Consider the following 17822-nt stretch of genomic DNA (forward strand, 5'->3'; position numbering starts at 1 on the left):
GGTTCCTCTTCACCAGCTGAGGCGCCCTCCCACCCCCCGCCGCCCTCTTACCTTTTTCTAGAGGTCTCTTGAGCCACCAGCAAGCTCCCCCGCACCTTCCCTCAGCGATCTTGGCCCGCCAGAGGCCTGCCCCTCGTCAGCCTCCTCCCCTTTTCCTGGGTGCTGCTTGAACCACTGGTGGGCTCCCCTCCTGCTGTCCTCTTGCCATTCTTCACTGAGATTTTGGCCTGCCAGAGCACTGCTCCCTGTTGTCCTCTTACTGGATTTCTTGGGACCTCTTGACCCACTGGGTCTCTCCTCCTGCTGTCCTTTTGCCTTTCTTTAGTACAATCTCAGCCTGCTGGAGCGCTCCCCCTCGCCGTCCTGCTGCTGGATTTCTTGGAACCTCTTGACCCCTTAGGGCGTTCCCCCTGCCACCCTCTTGTGGTTTTTGGGGGAGTCTTGTGATCAACCAGGCCGTTTCCCCCCACCATCCTCTTCCCCTTTTCCTGGGTGCTTCTTGATCCACCAGAGTGCTCTCAAAGCTGCCTGTTACCATCCTCTAACCATTCTCTTGCCTTTTTTGGTGGAGTCTTGTGACTCACCGGAGCGTTCTCCACCATTGTCTTGCTGGATTTGTTGACATCGCTTGTCCTGCCAGAGCGCTCCCCCTCACAGTTCTCTTCCTGGATATCTTGGGACATTTTGAACCACTGGGGGGCTCCCACCCGCCATCCTCTTACCGCATTTATTGAGACGTCCTGATCTGCCAGAGCGCTCCCCCTCGCCGTCCTTTTGCTGGATTTCTTGGGATGCCTTAAACAACTGTGGGGCTCCCACCCACCATCCTCTAACCGCATTTATCGAGATTTCCTGATCTGCTGGAGCGCTCCCCCTTGCCGTCCTCTTGCTGGATTTCTTGGGATCTCTTGGACCACTGGGGGGCTCCCACCCGCCATCCTCTTACCGCATTTATTGAGACTTCCTGATCTGCTGGATTGCTCTCCCCCTGGCCTTCCTCTTGCACTTTTTTGGGGGAGTCTTCTTCACACATCCGAGCGCTCTCCCTCACCCTTGTCTTGCCTCTAGTCAGGGCGCTCTTCTCCCGCTGGAACGCTCCTCCCCGCCATCCTATTGCCAGACTGAGAATTCTTGACCTGCCGCAGTCCTGCCCCGCCATGCTCCTGCCTTCTGCCTGGGAAGTCACTTGAAGAACTGGAGCGCTCTCCCCCGCTGTCCTCTTGCCTTTCCTCAGTGGGATTTTGGCCTGCTAAAGAGCTCCTCCCTGTCGTCCTCTTGCTGGATTTCTTGGGACTTCTTGACCCATTAGGGCGTTCCCCCTCTTGTGGTTTTTGGGGGAGTCTTGTGACCAACCAGGCCGTTTCCCCCCACCATCCTCTTCCCCTTTTCCTGGGTGCTTCTTGATCCACCAGAGTGCTCCCCTGCACCATTCTTTTGCCTTTTTTGGGAGAGTCTTGTGACTCGCCGGAGAGTTCTCCACCATTGTCTTGCTGGATTTCTTGACATCGCTTGACCTGCCGGAGCGCTCCCCCTCGCAGTTCTCTTGCTGGATTTCTTGGGACGTCTTAAACAACTGAGGGGCTCACACCCACCATCCTCTAACTGCATTTATCGAGATTTCCTGATCTGCCGGAGCGCTCGCCCCTGCTGTCCTCTTGCTGGGTTTCTTGGGACCTCTTGACCCACACGAGCTCTCCTCCCCACCGTCTTCTTGCCGGACTTATCGAGACTTCTTGACCCGCCAGAGTGTTCCCCCTCATCATCCTCCTGCCTTTTTCTGGGGATTCTCTTCAACAACTGAAGAGCTCCCCCGCACTGTCCTCTTCCCTTTTTTCTGGGTGATTCGTGAATCACCGGTGAGCTTCTCCTTACCACCCTCTTGGGCTTTTTTCAGAGCAACCTTGACCCATCAGAGCACCCCCTCACCGTCCTCTTGCCAGATGTACTGAGGGTTCTTCATCTGCCACAGCGCTCCCCCACGCCGTCCTCTTGCTGGATTTCCTGGAACCTTGGGAACCACTGAGGGGCTCCCACCCACCATCCTTTTACCGCATTTATTGAGACGTCCTGATCTGCCAGAGCGCTCCCCCTCGCCGCCCTCTTGCTGGATTTCTTGGGACCTCTTGAACCACTGGGGGCCTCCCACCCACCATGCTCTTACCGCATTTATCGAGACTTCCTGACCTGCTGGAGCGCTCCCCCTCGCTGTCCTCTTGCTGGATTTCTTGGGTCCTCTCGACCCATTAGGGCGTTCCCCCTGCCACCCTCTTGTGTTTTCTGGGGGAGTCTTGTGACCAACCAGAGTGCTCCCCCCCACCATCTTCTTCCCCTTTTCCTGGGTGCTTCTTGATCCACCAGAGTGCTCCCCTGCACCATTCTCTTGCCTTTTTTTGGGGGAATCTTGTGACTCACCGGAGCGTTTTCCACCATTGTCTTGCTGGATTTCTTGACACCGCTTGACCTGTTGGAGCGCTCTCCCTCACAGTTCTCTTGCTGGATATCTTGGGACCTCTTGAACCACTGGGGAGCTCCCACCTGCCACCTTCTTACCGCATTTATTGAGACTTCCTGATCTGCTGGATTGCTCTCCCCACCGGCCTTCCTCTTGCACTTTTTGGGGGAGTCTTCTTGACACGTCCGAGTGCTCTCCCTCACCCTTGTCTTGCCTCTAGTCAGGGCGCTCTTCTCCCGCTGGAACGCTCCTCCCCGCCATCCTATTGCCAGACTGAGAATTCTTGACCTGCCGCAGTCCTGCCCCGCCATGCTCCTGCCTTCTGCCTGGGAAGTCACTTGAAGAACTGGAGCGCTCTCCCCCGCTGTCCTCTTGCCTTTCCTCAGTGGGATTTTGGCCTGCTAAAGAGCTCCTCCCTGTCGTCCTCTTGCTGGATTTCTTGGGACTTCTTGACCCATTAGGGCGTTCCCCCTGCCACCCTCTTGTGGTTTTTGGGGGAGTCTTGTGACCAACCAGGCCGTTTCCCCCCACCATCCTCTTCCCCTTTTCCTGGGTGCTTCTTGATCCACCAGAGTGCTCCCCTGCACCATTCTTTTGCCTTTTTTGGGAGAGTCTTGTGACTCGCCGGAGAGTTCTCCACCATTGTCTTGCTGGATTTCTTGACATCGCTTGACCTGCCGGAGCGCTCCCCCTCGCAGTTCTCTTGCTGGATTTCTTGGGACGTCTTAAACAACTGAGGGGCTCACACCCACCATCCTCTAACTGCATTTATCGAGATTTCCTGATCTGCCGGAGCGCTCGCCCCTGCTGTCCTCTTGCTGGGTTTCTTGGGACCTCTTGACCCACACGAGCTCTCCTCCCCACCGTCTTCTTGCCGGACTTATCGAGACTTCTTGACCCGCCAGAGTGTTCCCCCTCATCATCCTCCTGCCTTTTTCTGGGGATTCTCTTCAACAACTGAAGAGCTCCCCCGCACTGTCCTCTTCCCTTTTTTCTGGGTGATTCGTGAATCACCGGTGAGCTTCTCCTTACCACCCTCTTGGGCTTTTTTCAGAGCAACCTTGACCCATCAGAGCACCCCCTCACCGTCCTCTTGCCAGATGTACTGAGGGTTCTTCATCTGCCACAGCGCTCCCCCACGCCGTCCTCTTGCTGGATTTCCTGGAACCTTGGGAACCACTGAGGGGCTCCCACCCACCATCCTTTTACCGCATTTATTGAGACGTCCTGATCTGCCAGAGCGCTCCCCCTCGCCGCCCTCTTGCTGGATTTCTTGGGACCTCTTGAACCACTGGGGGCCTCCCACCCACCATGCTCTTACCGCATTTATCGAGACTTCCTGACCTGCTGGAGCGCTCCCCCTCGCTGTCCTCTTGCTGGATTTCTTGGGTCCTCTCGACCCATTAGGGCGTTCCCCCTGCCACCCTCTTGTGTTTTCTGGGGGAGTCTTGTGACCAACCAGAGTGCTCCCCCCCACCATCTTCTTCCCCTTTTCCTGGGTGCTTCTTGATCCACCAGAGTGCTCCCCTGCACCATTCTCTTGCCTTTTTTTGGGGGAATCTTGTGACTCACCGGAGCGTTTTCCACCATTGTCTTGCTGGATTTCTTGACACCGCTTGACCTGTTGGAGCGCTCCCCCTCACAGTTCTCTTGCTGGATATCTTGGGACCTCTTGAACCACTGGGGAGCTCCCACCTGCCACCTTCTTACCGCATTTATTGAGACTTCCTGATCTGCTGGATTGCTCTCCCCACCGGCCTTCCTCTTGCACTTTTTGGGGGAGTCTTCTTGACACGTCCGAGTGCTCTCCCTCACCCTTGTCTTGCCTCTAGTCAGGGCGCTCTTCTCCCGCTGGAACGCTCCTCCCCGCCATCCTATTGCCAGACTGAGAATTCTTGACCTGCCGCAGTCCTGCCCCGCCATGCTCCTGCCTTCTGCCTGGGAAGTCACTTGAAGAACTGGAGCGCTCTCCCCCGCTGTCCTCTTGCCTTTCCTCAGTGGGATTTTGGCCTGCTAAAGAGCTCCTCCCTGTCGTCCTCTTGCTGGATTTCTTGGGACTTCTTGACCCATTAGGGCGTTCCCCCTGCCACCCTCTTGTGGTTTTTGGGGGAGTCTTGTGACCAACCAGGCCGTTTCCCCCCACCATCCTCTTCCCCTTTTCCTGGGTGCTTCTTGATCCACCAGAGTGCTCCCCTGCACCATTCTTTTGCCTTTTTTGGGAGAGTCTTGTGACTCGCCGGAGAGTTCTCCACCATTGTCTTGCTGGATTTCTTGACATCGCTTGACCTGCCGGAGCGCTCCCCCTCGCAGTTCTCTTGCTGGATTTCTTGGGACGTCTTAAACAACTGAGGGGCTCACACCCACCATCCTCTAACTGCATTTATCGAGATTTCCTGATCTGCCGGAGCGCTCGCCCCTGCTGTCCTCTTGCTGGGTTTCTTGGGACCTCTTGACCCACACGAGCTCTCCTCCCCACCGTCTTCTTACCGGACTTATCGAGACTTCTTGACCCGCCAGAGTGTTCCCCCTCATCATCCTCCTGCCTTTTTCTGGGGATTCTCTTCAACAACTGAAGAGCTCCCCCGCACTGTCCTCTTCCCTTTTTTCTGGGTGATTCGTGAATCACCGGTGAGCTTCTCCTTACCACCCTCTTGGGCTTTTTTCAGAGCAACCTTGACCCATCAGAGCACCCCCTCACCGTCCTCTTGCCAGATGTACTGAGGGTTCTTCATCTGCCACAGCGCTCCCCCACGCCGTCCTCTTGCTGGATTTCCTGGAACCTTGGGAACCACTGAGGGGCTCCCACCCACCATCCTTTTACCGCATTTATTGAGACGTCCTGATCTGCCAGAGCGCTCCCCCTCGCCGTCCTCTTGCTGGATTTCTTGGGACCTCTTGGACCACTGGGGGGGCTCCCACCCGCCATCCTCTTACCGCATTTATCGAGACTTCCTGATCTGCTGGAGCGCTCCCCTTCGCCGTCCTCTTGCTGGATTTCTTGGGTCCTCTTGACCCATTAGGGCGTTCCCCCTGCCACCCTCTTGTGTTTTCTGGGGGAGTCTTGTGACCAACCAGAGTGCTCCCCCCCACCATCTTCTTCCCCTTTTCCTGGGTGCTTCTTGATCCACCAGAGTGCTCCCCTGCACCATTCTCTTGCCTTTTTTTGGGGGAATCTTGTGACTCACCGGAGCGTTTTCCACCATTGTCTTGCTGGATTTCTTGACACCGCTTGACCTGTTGGAGCGCTCCCCCTCACAGTTCTCTTGCTGGATATCTTGGGACCTCTTGAACCACTGGGGAGCTCCCACCTGCCACCTTCTTACCGCATTTATTGAGACTTCCTGATCTGCTGGATTGCTCTCCCCACCGGCCTTCCTCTTGCACTTTTTGGGGGAGTCTTCTTGACACGTCCGAGTGCTCTCCCTCACCCTTGTCTTGCCTCTAGTCAGGGCGCTCTTCTCCCGCTGGAACGCTCCTCCCCGCCATCCTATTGCCAGACTGAGAATTCTTGACCTGCCGCAGTCCTGCCCCGCCATGCTCCTGCCTTCTGCCTGGGAAGTCACTTGAAGAACTGGAGCGCTCTCCCCCGCTGTCCTCTTGCCTTTCCTCAGTGGGATTTTGGCCTGCTAAAGAGCTCCTCCCTGTCGTCCTCTTGCTGGATTTCTTGGGACTTCTTGACCCATTAGGGCGTTCCCCCTGCCACCCTCTTGTGGTTTTTGGGGGAGTCTTGTGACCAACCAGGCCGTTTCCCCCCACCATCCTCTTCCCCTTTTCCTGGGTGCTTCTTGATCCACCAGAGTGCTCCCCTGCACCATTCTTTTGCCTTTTTTGGGAGAGTCTTGTGACTCGCCGGAGAGTTCTCCACCATTGTCTTGCTGGATTTCTTGACATCGCTTGACCTGCCGGAGCGCTCCCCCTCGCAGTTCTCTTGCTGGATTTCTTGGGACGTCTTAAACAACTGAGGGGCTCACACCCACCATCCTCTAACTGCATTTATCGAGATTTCCTGATCTGCCGGAGCGCTCGCCCCTGCTGTCCTCTTGCTGGGTTTCTTGGGACCTCTTGACCCACACGAGCTCTCCTCCCCACCGTCTTCTTGCCGGACTTATCGAGACTTCTTGACCCGCCAGAGTGTTCCCCCTCATCATCCTCCTGCCTTTTTCTGGGGATTCTCTTCAACAACTGAAGAGCTCCCCCGCACTGTCCTCTTCCCTTTTTTCTGGGTGATTCGTGAATCACCGGTGAGCTTCTCCTTACCACCCTCTTGGGCTTTTTTCAGAGCAACCTTGACCCATCAGAGCACCCCCTCACCGTCCTCTTGCCAGATGTACTGAGGGTTCTTCATCTGCCACAGCGCTCCCCCACGCCGTCCTCTTGCTGGATTTCCTGGAACCTTGCGAACCACTGAGGGGCTCCCACCCACCATCCTTTTACCGCATTTATCGAGACTTCCTGACCTGCTGGAGCGCTCCCCCTCGCCGTCCTCTTGCTGGATTTCTTGGGTCCTCTTGACCCATTAGGGCGTTCCCCCTGCCACCCTCTTGTGTTTTCTGGGGGAGTCTTGTGACCAACCAGAGTGCTCCCCCCCACCATCTTCTTCCCCTTTTCCTGGGTGCTTCTTGATCCACCAGAGTGCTCCCCTGCACCATTCTCTTGCCTTTTTTTGGGGGAATCTTGTGACTCACCGGAGCGTTTTCCACCATTGTCTTGCTGGATTTCTTGACACCGCTTGACCTGTTGTTGCGCTCTCCCTCACAGTTCTCTTGCTGGATATCTTGGGACCTCTTGAACCACTGGGGAGCTCCCACCTGCCACCTTCTTACCGCATTTATTGAGACTTCCTGATCTGCTGGATTGCTCTCCCCACCGGCCTTCCTCTTGCACTTTTTGGGGGAGTCTTCTTGACACGTCTGAGTGCTCCCCCTCACCCTTGTCTTGCCTCTAGTCAGGGCGCTCTTCTCCCGCTGGAACGCTCCTCCCCGCCATCCTATTGCCAGACTGAGAATTCTTGACCTGCCGCAGTCCTGCCCCGCCATGCTCCTGCCTTCTGCCTGGGAAGTCACTTGAAGAACTGGAGCGCTCTCCCCCGCTGTCCTCTTGCCTTTCCTCAGTGGGATTTTGGCCTGCTAAAGAGCTCCTCCCTGTCGTCCTCTTGCTGGATTTCTTGGGACTTCTTGACCCATTAGGGCGTTCCCCCTGCCACCCTCTTGTGGTTTTTGGGGGAGTCTTGTGACCAACCAGGCCGTTTCCCCCCACCATCCTCTTCCCCTTTTCCTGGGTGCTTCTTGATCCACCAGAGTGCTCCCCTGCACCATTCTTTTGCCTTTTTTGGGAGAGTCTTGTGACTCGCCGGAGAGTTCTCCACCATTGTCTTGCTGGATTTCTTGACATCGCTTGACCTGCCGGAGCGCTCCCCCTCGCAGTTCTCTTGCTGGATTTCTTGGGACGTCTTAAACAACTGAGGGGCTCACACCCACCATCCTCTAACTGCATTTATCGAGATTTCCTGATCTGCCGGAGCGCTCGCCCCTGCTGTCCTCTTGCTGGGTTTCTTGGGACCTCTTGACCCACACGAGCTCTCCTCCCCACCGTCTTCTTGCCGGACTTATCGAGACTTCTTGACCCGCCAGAGTGTTCCCCCTCATCATCCTCCTGCCTTTTTCTGGGGATTCTCTTCAACAACTGAAGAGCTCCCCCGCACTGTCCTCTTCCCTTTTTTCTGGGTGATTCGTGAATCACCGGTGAGCTTCTCCTTACCACCCTCTTGGGCTTTTTTCAGAGCAACCTTGACCCATCAGAGCACCCCCTCACCGTCCTCTTGCCAGATGTACTGAGGGTTCTTCATCTGCCACAGCGCTCCCCCACGCCGTCCTCTTGCTGGATTTCCTGGAACCTTGCGAACCACTGAGGGGCTCCCACCCACCATCCTTTTACCGCATTTATCGAGACTTCCTGACCTGCTGGAGCGCTCCCCCTCGCCGTCCTCTTGCTGGATTTCTTGGGTCCTCTTGACCCATTAGGGCGTTCCCCCTGCCACCCTCTTGTGTTTTCTGGGGGAGTCTTGTGACCAACCAGAGTGCTCCCCCCCACCATCTTCTTCCCCTTTTCCTGGGTGCTTCTTGATCCACCAGAGTGCTCCCCTGCACCATTCTCTTGCCTTTTTTTGGGGGAATCTTGTGACTCACCGGAGCGTTTTCCACCATTGTCTTGCTGGATTTCTTGACACCGCTTGACCTGTTGTTGCGCTCTCCCTCACAGTTCTCTTGCTGGATATCTTGGGACCTCTTGAACCACTGGGGAGCTCCCACCTGCCACCTTCTTACCGCATTTATTGAGACTTCCTGATCTGCTGGATTGCTCTCCCCACCAGCCTTCCTCTTGCACTTTTTGGGGGAGTCTTCTTGACACGTCCGAGTGCTCTCCCTCACCCTTGTCTTGCCTCTAGTCAGGGCGCTCTTCTCCCGCTGGAACGCTCCTCCCCGCCATCCTATTGCCAGACTGAGAATTCTTGACCTGCCGCAGTCCTGCCCCGCCATGCTCCTGCCTTCTGCCTGGGAAGTCACTTGAAGAACTGGAGCGCTCTCCCCCGCTGTCCTCTTGCCTCTCCTCAGTGGGATTTTGGCCTGCTAAAGAGCTCCTCCCTGTCGTCCTCTTGCTGGATTTCTTGGGACTTCTTGACCCATTAGGGCGTTCCCCCTGCCACCCTCTTGTGGTTTTTGGGGGAGTCTTGTGACCAACCAGGCCGTTTCCCCCCACCATCCTCTTCCCCTTTTCCTGGGTGCTTCTTGATCCACCAGAGTGCTCCCCTGCACCATTCTTTTGCCTTTTTTGGGAGAGTCTTGTGACTCGCCGGAGAGTTCTCCACCATTGTCTTGCTGGATTTCTTGACATCGCTTGACCTGCCGGAGCGCTCCCCCTCGCAGTTCTCTTGCTGGATTTCTTGGGACGTCTTAAACAACTGAGGGGCTCACACCCACCATCCTCTAACTGCATTTATCGAGATTTCCTGATCTGCCGGAGCGCTCGCCCCTGCTGTCCTCTTGCTGGGTTTCTTGGGACCTCTTGACCCACACGAGCTCTCCTCCCCACCGTCTTCTTGCCGGACTTATCGAGACTTCTTGACCCGCCAGAGTGTTCCCCCTCATCATCCTCCTGCCTTTTTCTGGGGATTCTCTTCAACAACTGAAGAGCTCCCCCGCACTGTCCTCTTCCCTTTTTTCTGGGTGATTCGTGAATCACCGGTGAGCTTCTCCTTACCACCCTCTTGGGCTTTTTTCAGAGCAACCTTGACCCATTAGAGCACCCCCTCACCGTCCTCTTGCCAAATGTACTGAGGGTTCTTCATCTGCCACAGCGCTCCCCCACGCCGTCCTCTTGCTGGATTTCCTGGAACCTTGTGAACCACTGAGGGGCTCCCACCCACCATCCTTTTACCGCATTTATTGAGACGTCCTGATCTGCCAGAGCGCTCCCCCTCGCCGTCCTCTTGCTGGATTTCTTGGGACCTCTTGGACCACTGGGGGGGCTCCCACCCGCCATCCTCTTACCGCATTTATCGAGACTTCCTGATCTGCTGGAGCGCTCCCCCTCGCCGTCCTCTTGCTGGATTTCTTGGGTCCTCTTGACCCATTAGGGCGTTCCCCCTGCCACCCTCTTGTGTTTTCTGGGGGAGTCTTGTGACCAACCAGAGTGCTCCCCCCCACCATCTTCTTCCCCTTTTCCTGGGTGCTTCTTGATCCACCAGAGTGCTCCCCTGCACCATTCTCTTGCCTTTTTTTGGGGGAATCTTGTGACTCACCGGAGCGTTTTCCACCATTGTCTTGCTGGATTTCTTGACACCGCTTGACCTGTTGGAGCGCTCCCCCTCACAGTTCTCTTGCTGGATATCTTGGGACCTCTTGAACCACTGGGGAGCTCCCACCTGCCACCTTCTTACCGCATTTATTGAGACTTCCTGATCTGCTGGATTGCTCTCCCCACCGGCCTTCCTCTTGCACTTTTTGGGGGAGTCTTCTTGACACGTCCGAGTGCTCTCCCTCACCCTTGTCTTGCCTCTAGTCAGGGCGCTCTTCTCCCGCTGGAACGCTCCTCCCCGCCATCCTATTGCCAGACTGAGAATTCTTGACCTGCCGCAGTCCTGCCCCGCCATGCTCCTGCCTTCTGCCTGGGAAGTCACTTGAAGAACTGGAGCGCTCTCCCCCGCTGTCCTCTTGCCTTTCCTCAGTGGGATTTTGGCCTGCTAAAGAGCTCCTCCCTGTCGTCCTCTTGCTGGATTTCTCGGTACCTCTTGACCCACTGGGTCTCTCCTCCTGCCGTCCTTTTGCCTTTCCTTAGTACATTCTTGGTCTGCTGGAGTGCTCCCCCCCACCATCCTCTTGCTGGATTTCTCGGGACCCCTTGTCCCATATAGGACATTCCCCCCCACCACCATCCTGTTGTGTTTTTTAGGAGAGTCTTGTGATCGACCAGAGCGCTCCCCCCTTGACATCCTCTTCCCCTTTTTCTGGGTGACTTTTGAACCACTGGTGAACTCTCCCCCATCATCCTCTTGCCACATATATTGAGACTTGTTGATCCGCCAGAGCGCTTCCCCCACTGTCCTCTTGCCAGATTTACTGATACCTCTTGTCCTGTCAGAGCGCTCCCTCTCGCAGTCCTCTTTGTTCAGTTTGTAGGGTAGGAGGGGGGATCTCTGATTACAGAAAGGTCCCTTTGTTCTAGGAGACATTCCCTTGCTCCATGCTTCAGGTTGCCCATCTTCCCTCTCATTTTCAATGTGCACGTCCATCACCTTCCTCCTCTTCTTTCTTGATCCCTCGACTCCCGGATGAACTCAAATCCTCTTTCTTGATCACTCTTTCTCGTAAGTTCACAACCTTACTTTCCTTTCTTGCTTTCGCCTTTGTGAGCTGCTCCACCCAAACCGAAATGCCCTGAAGACAGAAATACACCCACCCCAAGCCCGTACAGTCACATAGGGGGTGAGTCCGGTCGCTGACGCATCCCCACATCCCACAGCAAGCCCACCTTGCCTTGGCCCCGGCCCCCCGCACAGGCCTTCCCACCAACCCAGCCCCTCCGTAGCAGCACAGTTTCCCAGCATGCACCCCACAAAGACTTTCTTTGCCAGTCACCCCTGGCACTTACAGCAACACACCACATCAGCATCAAGAGCCCTGGGAGTGGAGAGCTGGCCAGGCCCTCACCCCGGCAGGATCCTCTTCCCCCTCCTTTAGCTGATGGCAGACAGACAAGACACCTCCCAAGAGGTGTCCAGCCCTCTCTCTCAACCACTCATGAGTACAAAAGCCCAGCCTCTACTCACCCACCCCGCCTCCCAAAACCCCACCAGCAGCCCCTGGTCCCAGCTGAACAGCAGCCAGTGCTGAAGATCTGGCTTGTGTTGTCGGACACAACCTTCCCATGGATGTCTGAGCCCCTGAGCAGTTTCCAGGGGTGGGAGGGCGCAGTCCTGATTACAGGGAGGTCCCTGTCCCAAGGGGGACATTTTCTTCCTCCTCACTCCTGACTCGCAGCTCCATCACCTTCCTCCTCTTCTTTCTTGATCCCTCCTGACTCGCAGGTCTACCACCGTCATCTTCTTTCTTGATCCCTGTTGACTTGCAGATGCACTCCAATCCTCTTTCTTGATCGCTCTTCCTCGTAGGTTCACCACCTTCCTCTTCTTTCTTGCTTTCACCTTTGCGAGCTGCTCCACCCGAACAGAGATGCACAGAAAACAAAAATATACCCACCCCAGGCCTGTACAGTCACACGAGGGGGCGAGTCCGGTCGCTGACGCATCCCCACACCCCACCACAAGGCCACCTTGCCTTGGCCCCGGCCCCCCGCACAGGCCTTCCCACCAACCCAGCCCCTCCGTAGCAGCACAGTTTCCCAGCATGCACCCCACAAAGACTTTCTTTGCCAGTCACCCCTGGCACTTACAGCAACACACCACACCAGCATCAAGAGCCCTGGGAGTGGAGAGCTGGCCAGGCCCTCACCCCGGCAGGATCCTCTTCCCCCTCCTTTACCTGCTGGCAGACAGACACCTCCCAAGGGATGACCACCCTGCTCCCTTAACTGCTCCCAAGTCCAAGAGCCCAGCCCCTGCTCACCACCCCCACCTCCCAAAACACAGCCAACAGCCCCTGCTCCCATTTTACCACTTTACCCCCGAGCACGGTTTCTAGGGGTGGGAGGGGGACGCACTAATCACAGATCGTTCCCTGTGCTTAAGGATACATTCTCCTTCTCGCTGGCTCAGGCTGCCCATCTTCCTCCTCACTCTTGACTCGTAGCTCCATCACCTTTCTCCTCTTTTGTCCCCTCCTGACTCACAGGTCCACCACTGTCATCTTCTTTCTTGACTCTGCTTGACTCACAGGTGCGCTCCAATCCTCTTTCGTGATCGCTCTTCTGTGTCAGTACGCGGAAGACCGGGCACATGAGAAACTGCAAGAGTCAACAGCATGAGAACAAGCATTAGTGGAAAAATACAAGAACAAAGGACTGTATGCTATGTGATACATCAAGGACAGAGGAGTTGATACAGGATTGATGCATCAAGGACAGAGGGACAGCTTGTGATAGACAAAAAAGGTGTTTATGGCAGTGACTTTGGTGGGAACACAAAACACATCACTCATGTAATGACTAACTTAGCTAATCAACAAATGCTTGAGCAAGTATCATAGCGAGTATAAACACAAGCCTGAATTTGTAATAAACATCTCTCATTGCACCTTAAAAGAGAGTCCGTACCGCATTCGCTACAAATGGCGCCCTGGAACAGGGACTTTCAGCGTGCCTATAAAGGCAGTAGCCGCTCTGGTAGCGAAGCCCAATCGAACCAGGAAACAGGACCGGGAACCAGGACAGTGCGCGCCCACCACCAACGAAAGGTGAGCGATTGGGAACCATGGGAGGGAAGTTATCCCTTAAGCAAAGACAAACCCTGGATGTCCTTCAACATGCGCTACAAACGCAAAATCAGGATGTATCAGGGGTCTGATTGGTGAGTTTATTAGAATGGATTGCTAATCATGTGCTAGACTTTCCTACAACTGGTACATTTCAGTTGGAGACATGGCACAAAGATGAATGAGAATTATATGAACAGGTAACGACTGGAGATAAAGCTGCTTGCAAATATTCATCTACTTGGGGAAAAATTGTGACTACTAAGATACAGGATACAGGACTGATACATCAGGGACAGAGGGACAGCTTACTATAGAAAAAAATGCGTATATGGCAGTTACATCGCTCATGTAATGTCTAACTTAGCTAAAGAGCAAATGCTTGAGCAAGCATCATAGCGAGTATAAATGCAAACCTGAGTTTGTAATAAATGTCTCTCATGGCACCTTACCGTGAGTCCACGCCAGATTCGCTACACTCTTCCTCATAGGTTCACCACCTTCCTCTCCTTCCTTGCTTTTCCTTTGCACGCTGCTCCACCTGAAGAGAAACACACAGAGGACTGAGCTACACCAGCCCAAGGGCACTACAATCAGACAGGGGCTGAGTCCGGGGGCTGACACCTCCCCACACCCCACAACGAGCCCACCTTGCCTTGGCCCCGGCCCCTCGCACATGCCTTAGAGATATCATAGCTCAGTACAAATCCCCACAGTCCTCACCTGCTGTTTGGTGCTTGCGGAGGGTCACACTCCCTGTGCCCCAGGGCACTGGCCCTACACGGCCAAGCTCGGCAGCGGGACTGTCTGGAGCTGCCGCTGGCTGGTTCTCCAGCTTTAGGGTCACCCGCAGAAGCCCGCTCTCCTCAGCTCTGCACACCCATCCAGTTGCGCCGCCCAGGCAAAGTCAGCTTCACCCTCTGCTCTACACCTCACCTGCAAACAACCAACTCTTCAACTGACAACTGTCCAAAACCCACCGACAAACTCTCCACACCTCAGCCTTTCGTTTGCAACTGCTGCCTCTAGTGCATCTCACAGACAAGCCTTCAAAATCCCCTCATCCTGCAATAACACTCCAGCACTGATCACCTGTGGGAACAACTACCACAATACCATGCAAACACCAACCAGTTCTGGCACGGAAATATCACTTTCTCCTCAAGATTCCACCCTACACCAACTGCTGACAAACACACGCTGTCCTCACCAAAGCCAAACGCTGCAACAACCAGCGACAACTCAAATTTGCGTGGGCGGTGCAAAATTGCAGGGGTGAGCTAACGCAGAGCTGGGCTTGAAAGCTGCGGAGTGTGCACCCTGTGGTATAACGTGGCGAGCTACTGCCATTCTGCCTTCTCCCTGGGAGAAGTGCGTGAGCAGAGGCTGCTTCAAGGCACGATGGGAACGGTTTGGTTCTCCGGGTCTCTCAGGGCGAGAGCGATAAATGTGATCTGTGTCGTGGCGCAGGAACTTCCCGTACACTTGCTCCTCCATTCGGTCTCGGGTGCTGCAAGAGAGGGAGCGAGAGATTCAGGGCAAGATTGACAACCTCGGCGTCCCCGTCCCAGCCACGGGTCACCCAAACCTGCAGACATCCCGGGAGGCCCCCTAAGATTTACACTCCCCTATGCCCCACCCTTGAAGCCTGGACATCGCCAGAACCATAGAGCAAGTATTTCTTGAGGAGGCACCCAAAGGGTCCGTGTTCTCTTTCAGGCAGATGCTAGCGCAAGATTGCAAATCATCTCACAGCTACCAGGAAGGTAAAAAATAACGTCTTGAAATGGGAAAGGAACAGGTATTGTTCCTCTTCATCACCTCCCTCATTGCCACGTTATCAAGGTCTCCCGCAATGTTCCACAGGAAACTTGAAGCTTGGAATTCCCGGTCTTCTGAACCTGGGCAAGAAAGGAAGAAAAGCATGAGACTGATCATAAAGAGGGTGGCTGCTCGTAACATGGAAAGAGCAGTAACAAGGTAAAAAGATATCACTTTTCCTTAGAGAGCTCTCAAAGCTGCCCGTTAAGGACAAGAAAAACAAACTTGTGACGGACCATTACTTAAAATCCAAGGCCCAGGAAGCGATCTAATGTACATTGAAACGCGGGCCACGAGACAGTGGAAGTGCCACGAGCTGAGACTGAAGGGACAGAGGATGAATTTCCAAAGAAGTTTAGGTTTCGATGTCAAAACGGAAAATTCTACGTCATTAAAATATAATGCAAAAGTCAGTGTAAAATCAAGTAAGCCAACGACTCCAAATGAACTCCCAGGCGCTTCAGGCACTCAGGAGATCAAAAATGCGGATCATTTCTCACCTGCCCACCTCCCAAACCCCAGCCTATGTCCCCTGCTTCCAGCTTACCTGAGCCCAGATTAAAGGAGGATTTCAGAGGCCATGCCAAGTTCTGCTGCTCCTCGTTCGGGTTGCCAGTCTTCCTCCTCGCTCTGGAATTGCAGGTCAACCGCCTTCCTGTTCTTCTTTGATTGACGCTGAGCTGCCGCGTTACCCGCTGCCGTCTGAGCGGATCTCGGGGAGCCTCTGGAACCGCCAGAGCGCTCCCCCCACCAACATTCTCTTGCCTTGTTTTCGGGGTTCCTCTTCACCAGCTGAGGCGCCCTCCCACCCCCCGCCGCCCTCTTACCTTTTTCTAGAGGTCTCTTGAGCCACCAGCAAGCTCCCCCGCACCTTCCCTCAGCGATCTTGGCCCGCCAGAGGCCTGCCCCTCGTCAGCCTCCTCCCCTTTTCCTGAGTGCTCCTTGAACCACCGGTGGGCTCCCCTCCACCATCCTCTCGTCCTTTGTAGGGGAGTCTCGTGACTCACCAGAGCGCTCTCCGCCGTTGCCTTGCTGGGGTTATTGACACCGCTTGACTTGCCAGAGCGCTCCCCCTCGCAGTTCTCTTGTTGGATTTCTTGGGACCTTTTGAACCATTGGAACAACGGGAATGCTCCCCCCCACTGTGACCTTGCCTTTCTTCAGTGCGATCTTGACGTGCTGGAGCACTTCCCCGCGCCGTCCTCTTGCCTTTTACTGGGGAGTCTCTTGAATATCCACAGCACTCCCCCCTGCCATCCTTTACCAGATTTTTTGACACTTCTTGACATCTCGGAGTGCTCTCACTCACCCTTGTCTTGCCTATTTTCAGGGCGCTCCTGTCCCGCTGGATGCTCCTCCCTGCTGTCCTATTGCCAGATTGAGAATTCTTGACCTGTCCCAGCGCTACCCCACCGTCCTTCTGCCTTCTACCTGGGAAGTCACTTGAAGAACTGGAGCACTCCCCCCTGCTGTCCTCTTGCCTTTCTTCACTGAGATTTTGGCCTGCCAGAGCACTGCTCCCTGTTGTCCTCTTACTGGATTTCTTGGGACCTCTTGACCCACTGGGTCTCTCCTCCTGCTGTCCTTTTGCCTTTCTTTAGTACAATCTCAGCCTGCTGGAGCGCTCCCCCTCGCCGTCCTGCTGCTGCATTTCTTGGAACCTCTTGACCCCTTAGGGCGTTCCCCCTGCCACCCTCTTGTGGTTTTTGGGGGAGTCTTGTGATCAACCAGGCCGTTTCCCCCCACCATCCTCTTCCCCTTTTCCTGGGTGCTTCTTGATCCACCAGAGTGCTCTCAAAGCTGCCTGTTACCATCCTCTAACCATTCTCTTGCCTTTTTTGGTGGAGTCTTGTGACTCACCGGAGCGTTCTCCACCATTGTCTTGCTGGATTTGTTGACATCGCTTGTCCTGCCAGAGCGCTCCCCCTCACAGTTCTCTTCCTGGATATCTTGGGACATTTTGAACCACTGGGGGGCTCCCACCCGCCATCCTCTTACCGCATTTATTGAGACGTCCTGATCTGCCAGAGCGCTCCCCCTCGCCGTCCTTTTGCTGGATTTCTTGGGATGCCTTAAACAACTGTGGGGCTCCCACCCACCATCCTCTAACCGCATTTATCGAGATTTCCTGATCTGCTGGAGCGCTCCCCCTTGCCGTCCTCTTGCTGGATTTCTTGGGATCTCTTGGACCACTGGGGGGCTCCCACCCGCCATCCTCTTACCGCATTTATTGAGACTTCCTGATCTGCTGGATTGCTCTCCCCCTGGCCTTCCTCTTGCACTTTTTTGGGGGAGTCTTCTTCACACATCCGAGCGCTCTCCCTCACCCTTGTCTTGCCTCTAGTCAGGGCGCTCTTCTCCCGCTGGAACGCTCCTCCCCGCCATCCTATTGCCAGACTGAGAATTCTTGACCTGCCGCAGTCCTGCCCCGCCATGCTCCTGCCTTCCGCCTGGGAAGTCACTTGAAGAACTGGAGCGCTCTCCCCCGCTGTCCTCTTGCCTTTCCTCAGTGGGATTTTGGCCTGCTAAAGAGCTCCTCCCTGTCGTCCTCTTGCTGGATTTCTTGGGACTTCTTGACCCATTAGGGCGTTCCCCCTCTTGTGGTTTTTGGGGGAGTCTTGTGA

At 55.2% G+C, this 17822-nt stretch overlaps 1 long non-coding RNA gene across 1 annotated transcript; it reads right to left on the reverse strand.

Annotated features, from left to right (window-relative positions):
* Positions 1–13834: 13834 nt before the first annotated feature.
* LOC139828198 (uncharacterized) lies at positions 13835–15979 on the reverse strand. Its single transcript, XR_011739564.1, has 3 exons — positions 15199–15979; positions 14101–14887; positions 13835–13918 (listed from the first exon to the last, which is right to left on the reverse strand). It is a non-coding gene; the product is annotated as an uncharacterized lncRNA (long non-coding RNA).
* Positions 15980–17822: the final 1843 nt, after the last annotated feature.

This window comes from Patagioenas fasciata, chromosome 6, assembly GCF_037038585.1.
Source record: "Patagioenas fasciata isolate bPatFas1 chromosome 6, bPatFas1.hap1, whole genome shotgun sequence".
NCBI lineage: Eukaryota > Metazoa > Chordata > Aves > Columbiformes > Columbidae > Patagioenas > Patagioenas fasciata.